The sequence below is a fragment of the Triturus cristatus genome, chromosome 7 (genome assembly GCF_964204655.1).
Source record: "Triturus cristatus chromosome 7, aTriCri1.1, whole genome shotgun sequence".
In the NCBI taxonomy this organism is placed as follows: Eukaryota; Metazoa; Chordata; class Amphibia; order Caudata; family Salamandridae; genus Triturus; species Triturus cristatus.
In genome coordinates this window covers 1760659466-1760681660 of record NC_140590.1, presented here as the reverse complement: position 1 = coordinate 1760681660, position 22195 = coordinate 1760659466, and positions in this window count along the sequence as shown.

Below are 22195 nucleotides of genomic sequence, written 5' to 3'. Positions count from 1 at the left end.
TTATATATAAAAAAAGATATTTGGTACATCGATATTATTTTTCCGATATATTTGTACTTTACATTATAAAGATAGGATGTCGATATTTTTTACATCGATATTTGTGTATGTGGATATTTTTGTAATCGATATTGTCAGTGATCCGTATTTAGTACAGTGAACTACAAATAAATTTGGCTTAACAATTATGGTTTCATTCACCATTACCTACTTTTTATTATTTTGTTCGCTTCATCCCATTTATGATTCATTTATCTCTGTGCAATAAAAGAAAATAAAAGACTAGTGTTGAAGTTATTTTTTGTATCCATGATATTGTTATACATTCCATCATACTTTTTAAAATGTTTACAACAAAATGTTTGTCTATTTGTAAGTGAATTATAGGTAAGGTTTCTATTACAACATAATACAAATAGCAAAAAATCATCAACTACTGTTTAGTCAAATTTACAGCAGATTGATCTGGTAAATTTGTATGAAACCTAAAAAACATAGGGGGTCATTAGGATGGCAGATGGACTGGAGTCTGTCCGCCATCTTGGTGGTGACAGGGACCGTCCACCATGCATGCGGCAGTCTCGCACACCAGATTATGATGCAACCGCATCTTGCCATTTTACATTGCGGCAGGTGCTGCTGACTGCAGCACCCACCCCGATGCCAAAAAGCTAGGATGTGCATTTCACAGCACTACGTGGCTGGCACCACATGGTGCCTGCCACTTAGTGCTGTGAAATGTAAGGGGGTACCATGGGTACCCCCAGTACACCCACACCTTCCACCATCAAAAGGGGGGCCTGAAACGGGCTCGTGTTAGAAATCCCCACCAGCCTTTCCATGGCGGAATCGCCGCCATGGAAAGACTGGCTGTAGCCAGCATCCTAATTTGGTGGACGGTGCCTGCTAAGCACCGCCACCATTTTAGGCTCTCTGGACCGTCCGCCAGGCAATCTGTGTTATTGCTTTTGGCGGTCCCATGGTGCACAGTCTTTGTGCCCGCCACGGTCCAAGCACGATTCCCTCCGCCATCGTAATGTGGCAGGGGGAATATTGCGGTCAGATTGCGGAAGGATCACCACCGCATGGCTGGTGGTGACAGGCATTCCGCAATCATAATCAGCCCCTTAGAAAACACAAATATTCTGTACCATTGTGACTTTTCCAGTCCCACACCTGTCTACCATGGAAGAATATGATATAATCAAAAGTTTCAGATTCAATAGGCAACATATGATCTGATACTGTTATCAGCTGGAGACCCATCTCCTGCCTCACAATAGGAATTGCACAACAGTAGCGCCAATTATACAAAATCCTGGCAGTACTCACATTTGTGGACACAGGATCAGTCCAATACATGCAGTATCTACAATGATGAGACACATCCAATAATTCATACCCTTAACACAAATTGAGCATTTTGCTAATGTGAAGGGGGATGATTGCTTTTGGTTGACTACCAGATTTCGTTACAGCAAATCAAGCAGCACCTATTGGCTTGGGGCTACCTTTCTACAGTGAACAAGTTTAATGCAAGTTTGAAAACGTCCATTCAATCACAGTGATAGTTGTCTCAGTACAAGATATGTACTCTCAAAGTCTGTGTGTGTCTTCCACAGGATCAACCCATGTTCCCATTGTACTTTGCAACAGTAGCATGTAACTACAAATGTCCTAACATTGAAATGTCCAAATGAAGATGACATAGTGAGGAACCTAAAACAAATAAAAATAAAAAAAATCATGTTAATGAGATGACATATTAGACACAAATCTGTACTTCAGAGGATACATTTTCTAAAAACAATCAAACTGCTAAGTTTGTAATGAACCCAGTAGTCAATGAGTCAACACTTTGAGCAGCAAACATCCCCAAAATGCCCAGCACAGACTGATCTGCTCTTGAGATTAAAAGGTGAGTTAAACCTAATGTCATCAAATGTAGATGTTTACTTACACTCAAGTGAATAAATTGGCAATAACATCTTGATGTATGTCAACTTCTTACTCTTCACCACTATCATATTCATTGTCATTTCAAAATCCTCACCCGGTGGCTCTTCATGCTCTCCATCCTTTGCGATGTATGGGATTTTCCATCACAAGGCGATGTTGTGCTCCATGCAGCATGCCGTGCTGATTTGGCACACCTTATCAGGTGACCAGAGGACTGTTTCAACGTTCTTGTCCAGGCAGCATCATTTGTCCTTCAGGACCTCAAAAACCCGCTCAACTGGTCTCCATGTTTTTTCATGCGTCTCATTGAGTCAGACTTCCACTCGCGTTGTTGGATTGCTCAACAGTTGCCAACAACCATGGTCGGTTAGGATATGCTGAGTTACCTAAATGGAAATGTACAAATTAGGCTAAATAAGTAACACAATAATTCACCTTGTTATCACAAAACCAATATCATGTCTGATTCTAATTACCTACAAGCCAGGCCATCTCAGGTCCAAGCTGGGACATTTGCTAGGGTATACTGCTGTTCTGTAGTACAAAGGAATCATGGGCTGATCCTGGGAAATGGGCACAGACAATTGAGATGTGCAACTCAGGTAAGCAGACAACTTGCACATTGATTGAATGGAAGTGCTTCTGATTGTGGTGTTCTTGTTCCCTGGTGCTTGGTGGCACTAAGGCAATATGTGTGCCATCAATTGCTCCAACCCCATGTGGCAGGCTACCCAAAGCGTAGAAGCCCCCTTCCCGCTAGCCAAACCCTAACGTCATGGAAACTGGATGAAGCTGTTAAGATGACTCATCATTGACGCAAGAACTTCATTCATGTAGCACACAACTGAAAGTTGGTTGTGATATCCCAACAGATACTGCCACAGTGTATTGGAATGATCCTGCCATGACTTTGACAATTGGTGTAATAGCTGTAGAATTTGTTGCGTGGCAGAACATCAGGCTCTAGCTGATGACATAAATCCAGTATATTTTGCCTAATCAATCTGAACCTATATCCCTTTCCTCCATGGTGGCAAAGTCTAGAAATAAGCAGTACACTTGAGGCTGTCGTCTCCTCTCTTTCCCAGGGTTCAAATGTCTGCAGTTGAATAAAGTGATAGCATCTTCAAAACATTTACCACATATACATTTATTTTAATTCACACAAATGTCATGGTGTGCACAACATAAATATGCTTTCAAAATATTTTTTTAATGTAAAAATTGTGTTTGTCACTTTTTCACATCTGAATGTCCTATGTTGGCATTCAAAATTAATTAAAATAATAATTTTGAAAATAATACATTTTTAATGTATTATTTATACCTCCTTTTAAAAAAAAAAAAATTCCCCTAAATTAGCTTCAACGTCGGTGTTAACACTGTGCTACTCTCGCATGTCACAACACTAAAGCGCTACAAATAAATGCCATTTTTAAACAAACATGAGTGTCCTCTGATTTGTAAATGTTTAAAGAAAGTAGCCACCATTTTGAGTGGTTGGGATGCACTAAGCAGCTGCCAAAGCATTATTTTAAAGCTGAAAATAGCTGCTACCTGATCTCGCCATCAGGATATTTGTACGCGCACGTCCATGGCGGAACTTGAGCGCCTAGTGGGTGTCGTACTACTCAACGGATACAGCCGTAGGCCAATGTGTGTGAAAGCAACCAATGGCTGCGTCCATTGCCGCTGACGATCACGTCATGCACGCAACGGTATGCCAAAAATTCACTTGCCTCCTAATACTGCAGCCATCAAGACCTCCTCTACTTTGGCTGCTGTTTTTGACCTCAAGGAACTATGATGGCATGAGTTTCTGGGGAAGGGCCCCTGTGTTCATGCCTGAGGAGCTGGAGAAGCTGGCAGGGGAGGGCCTTTCCCTGTATGGCCAACTTTAAGGCTCACCAGAGGAGCAAGTACATGTCTGTATGTAAATCTGTCTAACTTTTTTTATTTTTTCTGAAACACAGGCTACAATGTCCCTCTGAGTTCTTGACTGAAGTGTACTGAATGATGTGAAGTATCATATTTAGTTCCTTACATAGGACGATGATCTTGGGGATTTGTAAGCACTTTCCCATAAAAATCGAAATGCTCTATTAATTAGTATGTGTTATGTTTTCAAAGCCCAAGATAATTTTAGCTGTTTATGTAGAAATATATCCATGTATAGCTTTTAAATAAATGTGAAAGGTATTAATGTCATATCATCTACAATATGAAAATAAATTCTAATGTATTTACAACTGTACTTGTAGATGTCTTCTGTAGCTACCAAATGAAACATGTATAGTGCCACAAGCCCTCAGCCTAGATCAGGGATCTCAAAACAGTAGGATGAGAGCTACCAGTAGCTCCCAGACCCCTCAGGAGTGGTATACAGCCTTAACTTAAGTCATTAGATGTTCTCAAGATCAGTTTCCCATATGTAAGTTAAGGAAAGGCTGTGTTCATGTGACATCATAATCGGCATGCTTCAGAAATCAGGACCTGACAATGAGAAATTGTAGGAAGCTGGCTCTGTATATACTATACCAAAATAAGCTATAGTGTGCACAGAGTCCAGGGAGTCCCCAGAGGTACAGCAAAGGCTAAATTAGGTAAGTACTAACAGCTCTCTTTGTGGTAGTGTGGGTCAACAGTTAGGCTTATCCAGAGGGTGTGTGAAGTATTTATTGTATTCACTCAGTCAAGGCTGGGGCACATTCAGAGACCGAATCCAGACCAATTAGGCAAGTATAAAAAAGGTATACTTATGTTTTTTTTTTTTTTTAGAACCAAGCAGGACTTGCCACATGTAAGTAAACTATACCTTGAAATGCAAGACTCAAATGCAAAAAAGGAAATACAGTTGTGGTTAGATGCAAAACCTTAGAATCTCTCAATACAAGGTAAGTACGACTTGTTATACTTTTGCAATTGAGTGCTCTTATTCTCATACAGCAACAGTTCAACACAGACATTTTAAGGCCCAAAATCTCTTAACATGGGTTCCTATGGGGAAAAAGTGTTAGCGGTTTCTCAGGTAAGTACACAACTTACGAGGGTGAGTTTTGGGGATTAGGACCACGGTTCCTCAATGTCTAGATGGGCACTCGAGTTGCACCACCAGCGGCACTGGGGCTGCCATGTGCAGAGTGCAGGGGCCCAATGTTAGCCAACAGGGCTAAGGGAGCCATCGGTCAGGGACTTCTTGCGAGCAGGCCACTCGGGTGTGGGAGCAAAGCTCCTGGGGTTAAGGTCAGCACTGAGGGGGCCAAAGACCAGCAATCAGCTTCGTTCGCGGTCGGGGGAACCCTTCAGGTTGAGGCTGCAGGCATCAACTTGAGGCTTGAGGAAGGTAGGTGATCACCAGGTCAGGATCGCTGCGGAGATCTCCTGGTGCTGTTGGGCCATTTAAACTCGGGCCGTGGTCCATCGGGTGCAGAGTGGTGCAGAAGCACAGAGTTGCTGGAATCTGTTATGTTATGTTAAAGTCTCTTGTAAAGCGCACGTACACCAATTGTTTTCTTGGTGCTGATTCTGGTATATGCTGAGGCCCTGTTGGTTTATCATATGCTTAAATCTCAGTCATAGGCTTGGCTGAATAACCATTTCTTAAGGAGCCTTCTGAATCTCAAAAGGTCCGTGCAGGCTCTGATGTCAGATGGAAGGGAGTTCCAGAATCTGGGTGCCTGCACTGTGAACCTGTATCCGCCTTGTCGCTTTTGTTTGTAAGAGTGTGTGACCAAAAGATTTGTGTGGGGTGAGCGCAGGTTGTGAGTAGGTATATGCCTTTGAATAAGGCTAGAAATTAATTTTGGGCTTGCACCGTGCAAGGACTTTAAGATAAGGCACCCAACTCTAAATGCTGATCGTTGTGGGATGGAGAGCCAATGTATCTTCCTCATGAGAAAGGGAAACGAGTTGCCATCTGGGCTGCTGGAAGATCAATCTAGCTGCCTGGTTCTGCACCATTTGCAGTCTTTTAGTGAGATATAAAGGAATGCCAAAATATTGAGAGTTGGCATAATCTATGTGATATAACCATGGCTAGGACAGCCTGTATGAGTGCTTCCCTAGTAAAGAGAGTACTGATCTTCCTTATCTTTCTTAACAGTCCCACGCTTTAATTTAAGCAGCCCAGTGTGAAAATTATGCATGGCCACATGGCACGGAGTGTAGATTTCAACAAGGGAAGGCACCACACCAATTTCTATCTGGTGTTCAATCATAGGGGTATCCAGGGACCTTCTTTGGTATATAACTCAAAGTATTAAGTACACCTTTCATTACACTGTTTATACACCTCTATTTTGGCCCATTTCAGCATTTTACACACTTGATCTAGTCTTACACACATCGCTTGGATCGTGGATAGTTAGTAATCCGAAGGGCGGGCCCTCCTGCTGCCGGGAGCGGGCGGGGAAGAAATGTCGCCTCCTTCATGTGCAACTTAAAGGCATTTGTTTCCCTGCCACCCGTGCCCTTGTCTTGCTTTGATGCCATAGCCTCTGTACTGTCAAGGCTGCCCGGGGGCCAAAGGCAAATGCAGCATTGCAGCTTACAATGTAAACAGGTAAAAACAATGTTCATGGCAGGGATGATGTACTTGCTGCATCATAAGCAATATTGTCTGTCAGCGCGCTCAAGTGAACGTTTGCAATATTATTTACAAGCTCAGTTGCTGCTTATTTATCTTATGCAACTAACAACCATTGACAAAGCCAACAACCCTGATGTGTCGGGTATGTTCTTGCTGGATCATATATCCGCATGCAATGACAGAAACAGCAAATTACCAGTCTGGAGGCACATCACCTAAGCACAGAATAGCTCCCTCAAGCACAGGGGGACCCGGTGCAGGTACTCAGGGGGTGTCACCAGGGGCAGGTTTACATGAGGTTTTATGGTTGCAGCGACACAAGAGGGGACACCGGGTGCATCACTCATGTGTGGTCACGGTGTGCAAGCACGCACGAGGTGTCTCGGCCTGCAAAGCAAGGCACGTTTCCTGGTAAGAGGACCAGCTTTGCCCTGGGGGAGGCCTTGGGTGCTTTCTGCACAGTTACCCACTCGGTTTGCAACACTGGTCATTCATTTTGTGTTCCCGATTCCCCAAATAATGAGCATGGATAGCGGGTGCAATATGCTCCTGCCCTGCACCCCGGTTATGTTTCGTGGTTTTGGAATGATTTGAGGTGTGCTGTGTCCCTTGGGAGGCCGCGTGCGTTTCTCTTCACAGTCGGCGATTAACTCGACTATAATATATGGTGTAGATGTTATGTCTGTTATCTTGCTGCCCATCCCAGATTAATGCGATGGGGTGTGCGTTTCATAAATGTGCAGGGTGCCATTGCAGAGATTGTCAACCGTGTCCTCTGGGCAGCACAGCGGGATTAGTTTGGCTGTGCAGTCCTCACAGGTGAGGCAAGAGGTGTAATCTGCCTGGGTCAGCACCCGTCTTGGGGGAATTTTTGACATAGTTCAGTGTCAGCAAAGATGTGGGATCATCGTTAAAATGGTTTACCTTTCGTAATGAACTTGGTGATTGGGATGACATCAAGAAAGGTTAGAGAAGGGAAGCTTGGCAAATATACAATTATAAGAAGTATGTGGTATGCACAAACAGTACTATGCCTCTCACAGGACAGATATTTCAGTGTCAAGCTCTTTACCCAGCCTTTGGTTCTTTAAGCAATTATATCCGCCGCCCGGATCTACATGCTCTTCTGGTGGTCATGCGTTGCGGATGTCTTACCATGCGATGAACAACAGCAAATGTAAATATACTTGGGGAAGCAAAGTACTGCCAGAGTTTGCCCAGGCTTACCAGGGTTGAATATGGCAGCCCGCTGTGGATAATGCAGTGGTGTAAGGGAGGTCTGGGTTTCAGGGGCTCCAAGCCAACTGGGGGGGCTCCTAGCGGGAGCTGGCTAGTGTGGCGGCCAGCTCGGCCTTAATTTGGGGCTGGAGCAGGTATTTGCATGCACTAAGTACTTAGATGCTAGTGGTCTGCCCTCAGGGGAGGGTTCCCACAGTACACCCGTGCCTAAGCATCTGAATGGGTCAACCTGCGACACACCTGGCGATCATGTGCAACGCGCTATACCTGGGCAGCATGTGCGCATGAGAGTAACTCCGCGTAAGGGTAGTCTCAGGTATTTACAAGACAGTGAAGGAACAACAGAGACTTATATGATATTGGATTCACTATTGGGTATTCAATACTCCAGGGGGAGGGACCCATACATATTTCTCCCCTGCCACATAAAGCCACAGTGATACACTCTTGACATACTTGATCCGTGCAGTATGTCTATCTGTTTGAAACACAGCGTGCAACCCCAGGAGCACCGCGTTCTAGGTCTGCCCCAAGACTCCATTAGTAACGGCAGGACAGTCATTTGTTCGACCCAAAATGACATTAATTGATTGTGGGCACGCTGCCCAGTGCCAACCTAACAGCTTTGCATGAGTATACAGGAGGGGGGCTTTACTTTGAGTGCCCAGTATTTTTATGAGTGAGGCAGTTGAACCGATACCACTAGGGCTATCATGACGGTCTTTTGTTGGCTCCTGTTGAAGGTAAGGGTACACATTTTTGCAGCAACTGTGTGCTTTCCTGTGGTAGGATTTGGTTGGTTGGTTACAGTCAGCTTTCCTCCTGCCCAAGCCATCCTTCTAGCCTTGGAGGGGGGGGGGACTGGATTGCCTCATTTGTCATACTTGGAGTTCAAGGGAAATAGAGGTGTGTCAGCTCTCTAAGTTCGATTGCCACGTTTGCTGCGCTTCAATGACAGTTGTTGAATGTTTCCTGACAAGTGCTGCTTGCAATTTTAGTTTACATTGGGTTGGTGAATACATTATCCTTTCACTTGCGGTCAGAGAAAGTAGATAATGGGGTGGGATATAGCATTGCTTGACCTGGGACACTTAGCGGTAAATCCGGCTAGCATTAAGCACATATATTGTTATTCGGAAGGGGGATGCAGATGTCAGCTCTGTGTGGACAAATGCTCCGTTAGTAAGGGAACTCCCTGGGTTAAAGCGTGTACGGCTAGGATCTGAGGGTAACCAGCATAGGCTTGCTTTCAGGGTTTCTAAAGTTGATCAGATGGGCCAAGCTGTGCTGCAAAGCACCATGCATAATCTATAGGTCACAGTTTTGAATACTAGGTCCATGCACAGTTACTATTAGGTTCTGATTCCTATATGCCGGCACACCATCACGTATATTGTACATTCGGGACACATGTTATACGTTCCACCGACCCCCGATGAGAGGTGACCACACATTTTCAGCGATGTAATTTTCTACGGGTCAAGAGAGAGGGGTGAGTTGTGGTGGCAACAAGACACCTGCAGCAGGGAGTGCCGCCAGGCGGCAAGGAGTTGGAGAGTAAATGGTATTTGAAGGTCCCGCTGGATGCCGGCCACCTGGCCACTGCAGGTTGTTGATGGTGATCTCTCAGGGCTTAGTAGGGGTCATGACAAAATACACCGGGGCTGATTCACAGGCGGGTGTGGTGGTCCCTACCTCATTCCACATGATTCTCCCTGTCTGGTCTGTCTAAAGTTCATCTAAAAGGGCTTTAAATTAACAGCCTCTCTTGTCTTGTGAACAGTATGCAAGCGGTCTGTGCATCAGTAGGTTGGGGTGAGCGCGTCCGCTCCCGGCGTTGTGGCTGTGATTCCTGAGGTGACTCTTGGAGTCCTAGTCCTGCTTGCTGTAGGTGGCTGATGAGTGTTGATTACATAACTGGATGCGATGGATGAGGAGGCAGAACCTTCCAGCACACTCTGCTAAGCAATGTTCCTGGCGATTTGTTTTGACCCAAGGCCGAAGCGAGAGCCTCTAGTGCAGGGCCAGAATCATTAGGCCAGGCAGCATGACAAAGGTCTTTTAGGCACTGGTAGAATGGTGCATGCTAAGTAGTCCTGAAGGCCCACCCCCCCTGGCTAAGTGGGCAAGCAGGGATCACATGGGGGACGGAGCTATCAGCTGCCAATCTGTTGAGCATATAACCAGCATGAAAGTCGGAGGGAGGCTGTTGAGTTGCCCTATCATTGTTTGTCTCGCTTCAGGGCCAGTTGGGGTTACTGTCCATGGTACGGTTAGACTTTTTGGTTGCGTTTGGATACTTTGACAGGTTGCCCTTGCTCATGCAACACGGCGATAAGTGGTAATTTTGTGGGTGTGAACTAGGTATCCTTCAAGAAACTCATTAGATCTTGCAGTCCCGCCATTGCAGAACATAGATTTGTCAACATTCTTCAAGGAAACCATTATTAGCAGGAAGGTATTGAACCATGGAGAGCCAATGGTTGTGGGTTCGGGCACAACAGTAGTAAGGGAATTACATTCAGTTTCAACAGGCTATGTGTACCATCAATAGCACCAGCTGCTGTAAAGCTTCTATTTTCGCCCGAGACTGAGGCTGGCAATGTCATCAAACTTTGCAGCCAGACACGGAATAGGCAAAGACATACCTGTGATGGTGCAACGTGCACTCAGCAGTAGAGTTAGCTGAGTGTCATCATACCCTGGTATACCATCAGTGATAAACGTAAGGTTAGGGGCTAGACACGAACAGGCACTTTCTGTCTGCTGGGGCGGGAGTGTGCCAGTGCCAAGAGGGTGCGGGTTGCCTGGTTAGGGCTGATATGGATGGGAAGGAGCACTAATACGGACAGCCACAAGAGCACATTTTGCAGTCATAGAAGGTTAAATTGATAATTTGATGGCATGGTACCAGTTGCTTCAGTTATGCGCATTTTCCTTGGCAGTGGTCAGCGAACATTCAGAATGCAATGTTGGTGGTTAGCCTGTTGTCATGCCTTTCAGAAGTGTTTTAGCTCAGGCATGGCCAAGCATGGGTTAGATGCCTGAGGTCTGCCCTGGGTTTCATGATCACAGGCAGGTGGAGCGGCAGAACTTAGAGGGGCTTGTGGGTGCGACCTCTGGTTACAGGTGCAGATCCTGGTAGGTTCACTTAGTATCCCGTCCTTGAGTTCGATTAAACAGGTACCATTGATTTGAGTAACGATAACGTATAATTTCTCCCGCCCTTCAGCCTTGGCTGGCAGCTATGCAGGTTGTGGAAGTTGTCTTCCAACTAGGGCGATATGGTTAAACTCAATTGGGCTACAAAGTATTAGAAGAACACTTGGCATTCCCAGTATTCAAAAAAGAGAGGTATTTAAACTTTGGTTTCCCTCTGGTTCACTCTGTCCTGTCTGCTCCCTGGTAGTCTGGCAGAAGTTTGGGGAGGGCAAGGCTTCACACAGGTTGGTGACTGACGGAATGCGATGGACATACTCCGACTAGTGCTAGACTCAGATAACTGAGTGAAAGAGGAAGCAAGGCGGGCTTGTCAACTCTTACCTCCACCCGCATTGGCATTTCCTGGCAGGAGTGGCTTGTCAAAGGTATTGCTCTTCAGCCAGGCAATGTTAACACTGAATCAACACCTAATTATTGGTTTCAGGTCATATCAGTCAAAAATCCACGGGGAGTTTAGAAAGGATGGGGGCACCTGCCCAGAAGGGGCATGCTGGCCTCCGGTCCTGTATGGGCTAAGACTTGTGTTGGCTGGACCTGGGGAAGGCCCGGTATCAGCATGTTGTAAGTAAAGAGGCCTACCTTGGTGGGGGGCCCTGGTTGTGATGGTGGCCACCCCCAGAGCTGTCGAGGAGTTACAGGGCGATCCAGAGTCTGCAAGTTACCTAGGGGTACTTCATGCAGCAACACAGTATGGTGCTAAGCCAAGGATACCCAGGGATGTCTTAGCGTTGTCCCCTGGAAGAACTACGGCGCCCCGTTAGTCCTACGGGCGGTTGTGGGTCTGAGCAACCGGGGGCTGCCTGGAACGCTCCGCCCACCTTTTTGGGGGGCGTGAGTAAGGGAGTGGACTGGTGGTCCACTGATGGGAGGGGTGGCCCCTCCCAAGAATTGGTAAACACCGATTGGCGACGGCCACGGTGTAATTTGGCTCATCAGACGGGCAGGCGGCATAAGGGTTGGCCTGCCCTGGGATCGCCCGTAAGATAACCCACTATGTTGGCATATTTGTTATGCAAGTAAACCTGCAGCAATTTTCTCCACTAACAAGGTGTCGTGTGGTTTATTGATGTATTGTGCTGCATGTAAACTGACTCCTGTTGCCGATATTGGCACTAAGCTCTTTGTCATCAACATATATGCGGCTGGCTAACGGCCACCTAACTCTCCTCACTGCTGTTTTCCTCTGATTGTTTACACAAACCCAAACCGATCAGTGTTGCCGAGATTGAATCTATATAGAGAGGCGATGTTGCTGCCATTGGCAGGACCACCCATGACTCTCAGCACAAGGATCGTGGCCCATTTGCTTTGTTTTGTTCTTTTTGTCTTGCTTTGATTTCACGGACCGCATATGTAACTATATTAGCTTTGCCCTCGACTTGCCGACTATGAATATATCCAGGTAAACACCTCACTTATTTCTCTGCCCGTTTATCTGCCCCCATTCCCAGGCCGATGCTGAGAGGGACTGCCTACACTGGGACTCAGCTCGACAGCCCATCCTCCCTAGCGCGGTTGCAATTTAGCAAGCACAGGGCGCCTTATATACCGTTCTCTGGCACGAGAAGCATCCATTAAGTAAACGCTCGCTTCTGCCCGACTGCACGCTACTAAATAAATATCAACCTCTAATTTTATTCAAACTACTTAGCCCAACCCTCCCCCCTCCGTTGTTGAAAGACCCCTCGGGATGCTCGCGCCAGGCGTGGAAATTGACCTGTCTGCACTCTTCTGACGATAATTTGTCACACACCACCCCGCAGTTGAGCTGCACACACATACTTAAAATGGCACAGGAGCTACACTACCAGCAGTACCTGGGCGGCCAATTGCAGGGTGCAAAGAGGACGTCGGGGACCCTGTGCTTCTCAATGGATAACTTAGGTTTTGCAAACTTGCTGCAGGCTCGAACAGGGAGACTTCCTGAAGGTGACTTCCGGCAGGAGAGGTAAATTGGGTTCTTGGGGGATGCCTGGATTCCATCGGTTGGACCACTCAGTGCCTTGGGTCATCGGGTGCAAGGGTGTCTGCTGGCATCGGGTTTTCTTACCACCTCCAGTCAAGGTCCATTGGGCCCTTCAGGTTGAGGCTACTGGTGTCGTCTTGAGGCTTAAGGGATGTCGGGGATCATTGGATGCCATGTCAGGATCACTGGGGAGACCTCCTTGTGGTGCTGGGCCATGCGAACTCTGCCCGTGGGCGTCGGGTGCAGAGTGGAGCAGATTCGCAGAGTTGCTGAAATCTGAATTCTGGAGGTGAGTATTTGCTTGAGCAAATCCGGTGCTCATGGGAGACGAGTCTATAAGATGGTTGCTGGGCAGGTCCTCCGGGCTCTGGAGGTTGATTACTGCTAGTTTTTGCTGTAGGCAGGTCGTAGATGGGACAGGCCAGTAGGGCTGCGGCCAAAGCAGTTGGTGTCCTCTTCTTCCTGGGTTAGCATGGCTCTTCGGTCCTTCTTCCTTCCTCGAAAATGAGGAGGTGTGGTTCAGGGTTGCTCCTAAATACTACGTTTAGGGGCATTAAAGAGGTGGGCAGGTCGGGACCCCAGGGTCCCTTCCTTAGGGTGGGTATACCCCCTATTATGTCACCCTCCAGTGGGAGGGGGCATGAGCCTCTTCCTGATTGGCTAAGTACCCTCAGCTTCAGGGTGGAGGGGATTGAGATGTGTGCTTCAGCTTGCCTCCCCCACCTGAGGGGTGGGGTTGGCAAAGGTGGGTGCACCCCTTTTCCTCGATTGGTTTTCCCAGCCATTTTTCCCACCCAAGAGGGGGCCAGAACCGGTGGGAGACAGTTGCTGGGAGCAGCAAAAGACAGGGACAGCTCCCAAAGGTGGCAGGCCTTTGAAACTTCCCCTTTCGTGGACCCAGCCCATCCTGGGTGTGAAGGCATTAAACCTCTCCCAGGATAGGCTTTGATTCTGGACCCAGAGAGCAGAGGCTCTCTACCCCGCGGTACAGAAACCTGTCTGGTGGTGGCAAATGGCGGGCAGCCATTCAGGAACTTCACCAGGGCTGGTCAATTTTCAGGGTGCATCTCTGAGGTGCCCCCTGAGTGCATTTTACATTAAATCCTACACTAGCATCAGTGTAGGTTTAATGTGACTTCCCAGTTTTTAGTAAACCATCATGGAGCTGTGGAGTTTGTAATGATCTACTCCCAGACCACATACTTTGTATTGCTTTACTACATTTGCAGTGTTTAAGAATGGACTTAGACACTGTAGGGGTACATTGTTCATGCCTATGTGCCCTCACCTTAGGGCTAGTGCACCCTGCTAGAAGGGTGGCTTACCTAGGGCTCACGCAGTGGATTGCAGGCATGGCACACAGGGATGTGTGCCATGTCGACACTTTACTTTTTTCTGCACCAAAACATGCAGCCTGCAGTGTCAGTATGTGGGTGTTAAGGTGCAGGGCCTCCAAGGGTGGCACAAAAGATGCTGCAGCCCTTAGGGGCCTTCCATGGTCACAGTGCCCTTGGTACCCATGGTACCTTTTACAAGGGCTTACCTGTTGCCAGGGATGTGCCAATTGTGGCTATAAAGGTACAGTCTTGGGAAAGAACACATGCCCTGGGAACCTGATTGGCAAGGGCCCAAGGGCACATCAAGTCAGGTTGCATCAGGCAAAAAGTGGGGGTTAACCATGCATAAAGAGGCACTTTCCTACATCAATGCTCAGTCAGATTCATGGGCCAGGCTGGGGTTGAGTCACAAACGTAACAAACTGAAGCACTGAGGTATTGGTGTCATTAAAATTGGTTCCTTGACAACAGAAGTTGGAGGTGTGTCTTAAGAAATGCCCCTGTATGCAAAGAAATGGGGTACACTAGAAATAGAGAGTTACCTCACTTCTTAAGGAAACACTTTAATTGATTCAACTCCCAATCCGAAGTGTTTCCTTTACAAACTGCAGGCACCTTACTGTCAGTGGCTAGTATTCACTGTGCCAAATGTACTAATGCAAAACACAGCCCTTTGGTCGATGTTATATTTTTGCAGTGCAGAGAAATATTCAGCTAAACACTTATCATAAAATGTTTGTCTGCACTGTATGGGAATTTGAGAGCCCAACAGCAGCAGCAACGAGGTAAGTTGTAGTATGAGTTGAACATGTTAACTAACATATTTTAGTTACAGCAACTATTTTTGACATCTATATAAAGGTTGGCACATCCAACTCAGAAATGTTTTTGAAGGTGTAAGTTTGGCACAAGGTATATGATGAAGTGTTTAGTACCTGAATTTGTGGGAAAGGATACCACCTGCTTTGTGTTCACTACCAATGGGCTGGTTTCAGCAGACACATGCCTGCCTAAACAACAGTTACTCATTAGTGTTTTAGATGTAAGAGGGAAAGTTGTACTTGCTCATGATCCAGTGGATGTTCCAGACGTCACCTTGGTAAGTTGGTTTCATACACACACAAGAGTGAGCAAGTGAGCCAGATTTTCTAATGCCATCAGATTAAATGGCTGGAGTTTAGGTTCTATACATATCCAAAATGTGCAGAGAATCAAAAATACATGTTAATTCCTGTTACAAGTGACAGTTTTGCATGATGTCTACCTCCGTCACAAGTGTGGCCGTAAAGCAGTCTGGTTTCTCATAAAATGTATGAGAGGCGTACCTATTTAAGAACAACACAGACAGAAATGTGTACACATTGGTGACATCAGTAACAAATAAGCAAAGCCATAGAGCATTGTCCTTTCTTGTGTCTAGAAACTAAACTTCTGATGGAGTCAAAGGAAATACTTACAAGGCCTTCTGGTGATGGAAGGTTCCATCACACGTATATATTGATTTCCCAGCTTGGAAACACATAATCTGGCACAAGTTATGACTCATTAGTCAAAAGTAGAAATCTATCAATGTGAGTTATCTTGGTCTCTTAGAAGTGATCATGATATATGTATCAGTATGCACTATTTACTGTAATGTTGTACCAATTTCCACCTAAAGTGCAAGCCACCATACTTTGTGACAACAGTTTTTACATTATTAAACGTTTTACCACTAATGACTAGAGAGATTCACGAGTCCAATGGGAAAATGTTTGTTATGTACTGCAGTGTATTTACTTATGCTGGGGAGGTAAAAAGACAATCCAGCCTACAGAGTATTACAAATACATCTTCTACAGCATATGTATCAACATAATGCATGGGACATTAATAAGCTATTTCAGTGCAGGATGCATATGACCATGTAGACATTTGGCATATACTTGAGTAACTTTGAGTAAGTGCTAGCATTGTGAAAGGCCCACACAAAGCAAATAGTCTTTCAGTGCATACAAATGTTGGTACAACATTGCAGTATTTGTTGACACATGTTTATACATGTATTCTCTTTTTGTGAATGCAAAAGATGCAGAATTTATGGACTTGTAAATACGCTGTTCAAAGGTATTTCAGGTTGATATCCTTATGCTGAACTAAGTTTATTATTGTATGTAACAAAGCCAAACATTCAGAGGTGTTAGGCATTTCCTGTAGAAATGTAATGGATAGCTGATAGACAAGATCATACATGATATAGGACCTATCATGTGTAATGACCAACCTGTGACCAAATAGTTTCAGGAAATGTTGCCTACATGCATGCAATTATGATAATGTCTAAACAAAGTTGGAGAGCCCGAAGCAGGTGTTATGTGAAATGTTTTTTAACATATTGTGATCTAAGTTCATGATCAGTTCCTTTTACACAGATATAATGATCTATTGTATATGTCTTCACAGCATCTTCGGCAGAATGTGAAAGAGAGCGTGGCTAAGAAGGCGGGGAAGCAGCTAACTACTGCAGTTCTGGTACTGGCAACACCAGCGACAGCGAAGGACCCAGTCTCATGGATGGTGAGGGGAGTGCTGTGGAGGTCTCCAGCAGTGAGCATTCCCTAATGGTGGTGGACTCGCCAGGAAGTGTTACACCTGGATCCTTGTCTGCCACCCTGAGTCCCATCTCCACCACACCTGTTGCCCCCCCAGTTGGCCACCCCCCGCTCTCCCAAAAAAGAGTGCTGTCTCCTTTGCCCCAGGCACCTCACCCCCTGCCCTTTTCCCCTAACTGCACTTGGTGAAGAGGCTGTTGGCCTCCTACGCACGATCACTGTAGGGCAGACTGCCCTGCTGAATGCCATTCAGGGACTTAGCTCCTAAATGCAGCAAATATCAGTTTTCCTTGAAGGCATTCACAGTGGTATGTCTGCCCTACAGCGGTTGTTTCAGGCTCTGGCCTCCTTCCTGACCACATCCTTGCAAACTGCCCCACCTCCCATCCCTTCCCAATCCTCAATCCTCATTCCCAGCCCTGTCTAAAGCCCATGCAAACATTCACATGAAGACTCTTCAGCAGACCAAAGCAGCACACACACCCACGTACTCATGAAAAAAAGAAACAGAGGCACACTGATAGACATGCATCCACCATACCCACCACCACATACACACTCACCACCCCCTTTACTGACACACCCACCACCACAGACACAGCCCCTCCACTGACACACCCACTGACATCGACCCACCACCACAGACAAATTGCGGACCCTCTTCAGACACACCCACTGACCGTGCACCACCATCACACACATCCCTCACACCCACCACTGACACCCACTGACAATGCACCCACCACCGACACACCCACTGACAATGCACCCACCACCACACATACATCCCTCACACTCACCACCAGCACACTAATAGACACTGCCCCAAACACATGCACCACCCCCTCTACATTTACCACACCCACACCTCCACACCACACACATCCATACACATTAGAAAGCACACCTCATAAAAACAAATGCCCATGTTCATCCATGCAATACACCTAGCAAACGACAGACCACAAAACACTCAGCACATACACCAGACCCTCAGGCACCTGCACCCTCAACACAAACAGCAGACATATCAACTCCCTCTCTCTCCCAAACCTCAACTCCTTCCAAACATCTCACCCATTTTCCCCGAGAGGATGACCTGCGTACCCATGCCCTAATGCCCTCCATGTCCCTAACATCCCCCACAAATAAAAAAATCCTCCCACAACTACCCCAAAAAAACTGAAACCCTATCTTCAGAAACCCAAGCCCACCCCTTACCCTCCCAAACCCAAAAGTTCTGGTAAGAAAAAGGAAAACAACTCTCCTGCCAAAATCCAACCAAGTCCAAGCCCAAAACCCCCTACCAATCCCAAACCACCCCCCCCCATGTAAGATCTAGAGGTGCCTGCTCTGCCATATAGATGCCCCTTCCTGAGAAGATTCCTGTGGCAGCCCCTTAGGAGGCAAGTTGTTGTGCTAGAGCACAGGAGTGCAAGAAACACCTATTGACACTTATTTACTGTGGACTGGCAGTTTGCCTGCCTTATCGTGGCAGAACTGTATTGTTGCTGCAATCCATCTGGCAATAGTAGCCTTAGTAACTGCTGTTCCTTCATGACTTTGTCAATAGGCTAAAAATAGCTGATCAGTTTTCCGAATAGGTTTAGTCTTTTGCAGATAGAATTTAAGACACCTCTTAGGTGCCAATTCCGATCCGTGAAAATTTTTTTGCGTATGACTCGTATCCGTATATTTTCACGTACAAATCGTACAAGTGCCCTACAACCGGCGAAGTACGATTCGTACGTGAAAAATACATACGAATAGCGTCTGGAAAAGTGTACGAGAGGGAGCAGGACATATTTACGTGCAAATTGTAAAACAGAATTCCGAGCACGCAAGTTCGATCCGTACCGCCCGTCCGAATACACAACCGCATGTAAAAGGCCCCGTACGGAGCGAACGCAGTAACACACATGTACACAGGTAAACTTGTGCACGGATACGAGTCGTACAGCCCCCCCTCCCCCCGCATATGTCGGCACCATACCCCCGTATGTCAGCACCATACCCCCCCTGTCCGCACTGTACCCCAGCCCCGTACGTGTACGCGCCGCACCCCATGCCCGTACCCCAGCCCCGTGCCTGTATGCGCCGCACCCCAGGCCCATACCCTAGCCCCGCACCTGTACGCGCCGCACCCCAGGCCTGTACCCCAGTCCCGCGCCTGTACGCACCACACCCCAGGCCCGTACCCCAGCCCCGTGCCTGTACGCGCCGCACCCCAGGCCCGTACCCCAGCCCCGCACCTGTATGCGCTGCACCCCAGCCCCGTACCTGTACGCGCCACACCCCAGGCCCGTACCCCAGCCCCGTACCTGTACGCACCGTACCCCAGGCCCGTACCCAATGCCCCGTACCTGTACGCACCGTACCCCAGGCCCGTACCCCAGCCCCGCACCTGTACGCGCCGCACCCCAGGCCCGTACCCCAGCCCCGTACCTGTACGCACCGTACCCCAGGCCCGTACCCCAGCCCCGCACCTGTACGCGCTGCACCCCAGGCCTGTACCCCAGCCCCGCACCTGTACGCGCCGTACCCCAGCCCCGCACCTGTACGCGCCGCACCCCAGGCCCATACCCCAGCCCCATACCTGTACGCGCTGTACCCCAGGCCCGTAGTGCCTGTACGCGCCGCACCCCAGGCCTGTACCCCAGCCCCGCACCTGTACGCACCGCACCCCAGGCCCGTACCCCAGCCCCGTACCTGTACGCACCGTACCCCAGGCCCGTAGTGCCTGTACGCGCCGCACCCCAGGCCCGTACCCCAGACCCGTACCTGTATGCGCCGTACCCCAATACCGTACCCCAGCACCCTCACCCAGCATTGCGTATGTACGGACCTTACCTACGCAAAAAAGACTCGCACAGAACCAGGACACTGTAAAACAGCACAAGGAGGGTCAATTCGACTTGCACAACACCACAAACACGTCTACATGACAAAATACATCTCAATGACTGACCTGGCACATCCAAACAGGCAAACAGAGGCCCAAAATCACAACCACCACTTATAACACACCCACCAAAATTTCAAACACAGCCACACCCACAAATGGACCAATAAAAAGGGCTCACACACACAACCCATGAGCCTTTGCAACAGACCCACTGCTGCCAGACCCCACACACAAACAACTGCACCATCCTTACACCTTAACTACACCTTAACTTACACAACCTCCTTCACAAAGACCCCCTCTTCACATTCACACCCACACCGTCACAGTCACACCCACACACCCACAATCATCCACACCCACACCCCACACCATGCCCACAGACAAGAATCCAAAGTTCACAAGGGAGGAGCTGGACCTCCTTGTCAACGAAGTCATCAGAGTCGAGCCACAGCTGTTTGGAACATTGGTCAGACAGACCAGCATAGCTGAAAAATCACTCATGTGGCAGAGGATCGTCGATAGGGTGAATGCTGTTGCGCCCATCAGAAGGACCAGGCATGAATGCCAAGCCAGGTGGTACGATCTGCGGAGGGCAGTCAAGCGGAAGATGAACGAGGAATACGCCCAGAGTAACATCACTGGAGGTGGGCTGCCCCGCAGACCGGTACATTACCATCCCTGGGAGGAGAAGGTGATGGCCCTGCTTCCGCCGGTCGGAGTACACGGAGTCGAAGGAGTCGCAGAGCCTGGTGAGTACACAAACAACTGACGTAACATGGGGGTAATGGCATCCACACCCCAGCTACACCAAATCCCCGAACTACCCCCAAGCCCTCACCGGACACAACCACACTCAAAAACCATGCTCATGCCACTAACATGTCCATGCCCCATTCACAAAGCAAGGCCATGCCATGTCCCAGGCTACACGAACCACAAACCCAAGACTGGATGTCCGGGATGCTGGGAGGGTGGGCCTCACAAAACACATTGTGCAACTCAGAAGCAGACACCAATGCCCTCAGCCCATATGGCCTAGGTACATACCCATGCACCATGCCCAATGCACAGGGACTGGCAAAGTACTGACAAGGTAGCTGACACTTGGCCCTGCTGTATGCAGCACAAGGCCCTCCTGTGACCACTGTACACTCAAACACCAACTCCACAAGCACAGGTATCTAGCACCGGAACTCACACTCACCGTCATGCCAGCATGCACCTTGAGCGGACAGACACATCACCTGGGAGACCCAATGCCAAATCACACTACACACAACAGCAGGCCCGGTCACACCCCCCCCCCCCCTTACACAAGCACACACCCCTGGGGCAGGCAACAGATTTACCCACTCTCACAATGGACATGTGACACAACAAGATCAATCCATAGCCAAATAAGCATCCTAGCCAAAATTCTACAGCTCAAACACTCAGGAGAACATATCAATCTGTCCCCCGCAACATACCCATCCACCAGTGGACATTGAGAGGAATGCTAGGCACATCCAACCACCTGGAGGAACTGTGCCAACTTGAATATGTATGAAACATGGATGTTGCATGAAACAGCATTAACATTGTCTCTCTCTCACACACAGGGCAACATCGTGGATCTCCCCCCAACAATGGGGGGGAACAATCACAGTCCCAGGCACGGCGTGAAGATGATCCCACTGGCAGCGACGACTCACACCACTGCGTGGATGACCCCGACCAACCTGGACCCTCTGGTGCCCAAGCCCCTGCAGCACCTGCTTCAGGTACATCTGTGCCAACCACCACCCCCATTCCTGCCACATCCCAGGAGACACCCTGGAGCCCTGCTCGCACTGAACAACAGAGCCAGTCTGACCAGGAGGGACAAGGTTCTCCGGGCACCCAGGAGGAGGCAGACAACCCCGCAAATGCCATCCGTCAGCGGTCCCGTAGACCCGATGTGCCCGCAACGGCAGGCCAGACTCGTGTGGGCAGGGGTGGTGGGAGTGGAGGCAGGCGAAGGCGCAAACCTGACCAGCCAGCTGAGGGAACCGGTATGTCACACATACGCCACATCCTGGACACATACCGTCGTGACACCAGGGGCATCAGCCAGGTAGTGGGGACCCTCACTGAGATGAAGGGGACCCTGGACGAGATGAAGAACCTGCAGGCCGAGCAACATGCCAGTCAACAACAACACCAAGGACGGATGGAGGCAAGACTGGCTGAGCTCCTGGCGGTGCAAAGGGACATGAGCCAATCACTCCGTCGGATCGCCGAAAACATGGGCAACCTTCCCTGTGACACCAAGCGCAGACCAGCACCAGCCACAGGGAGGGAGGAGGAGGAGGAGGATTCGTCCGACGGAGCGTCGCAAACATCTTCAAGGCCTGCATCTGAGGG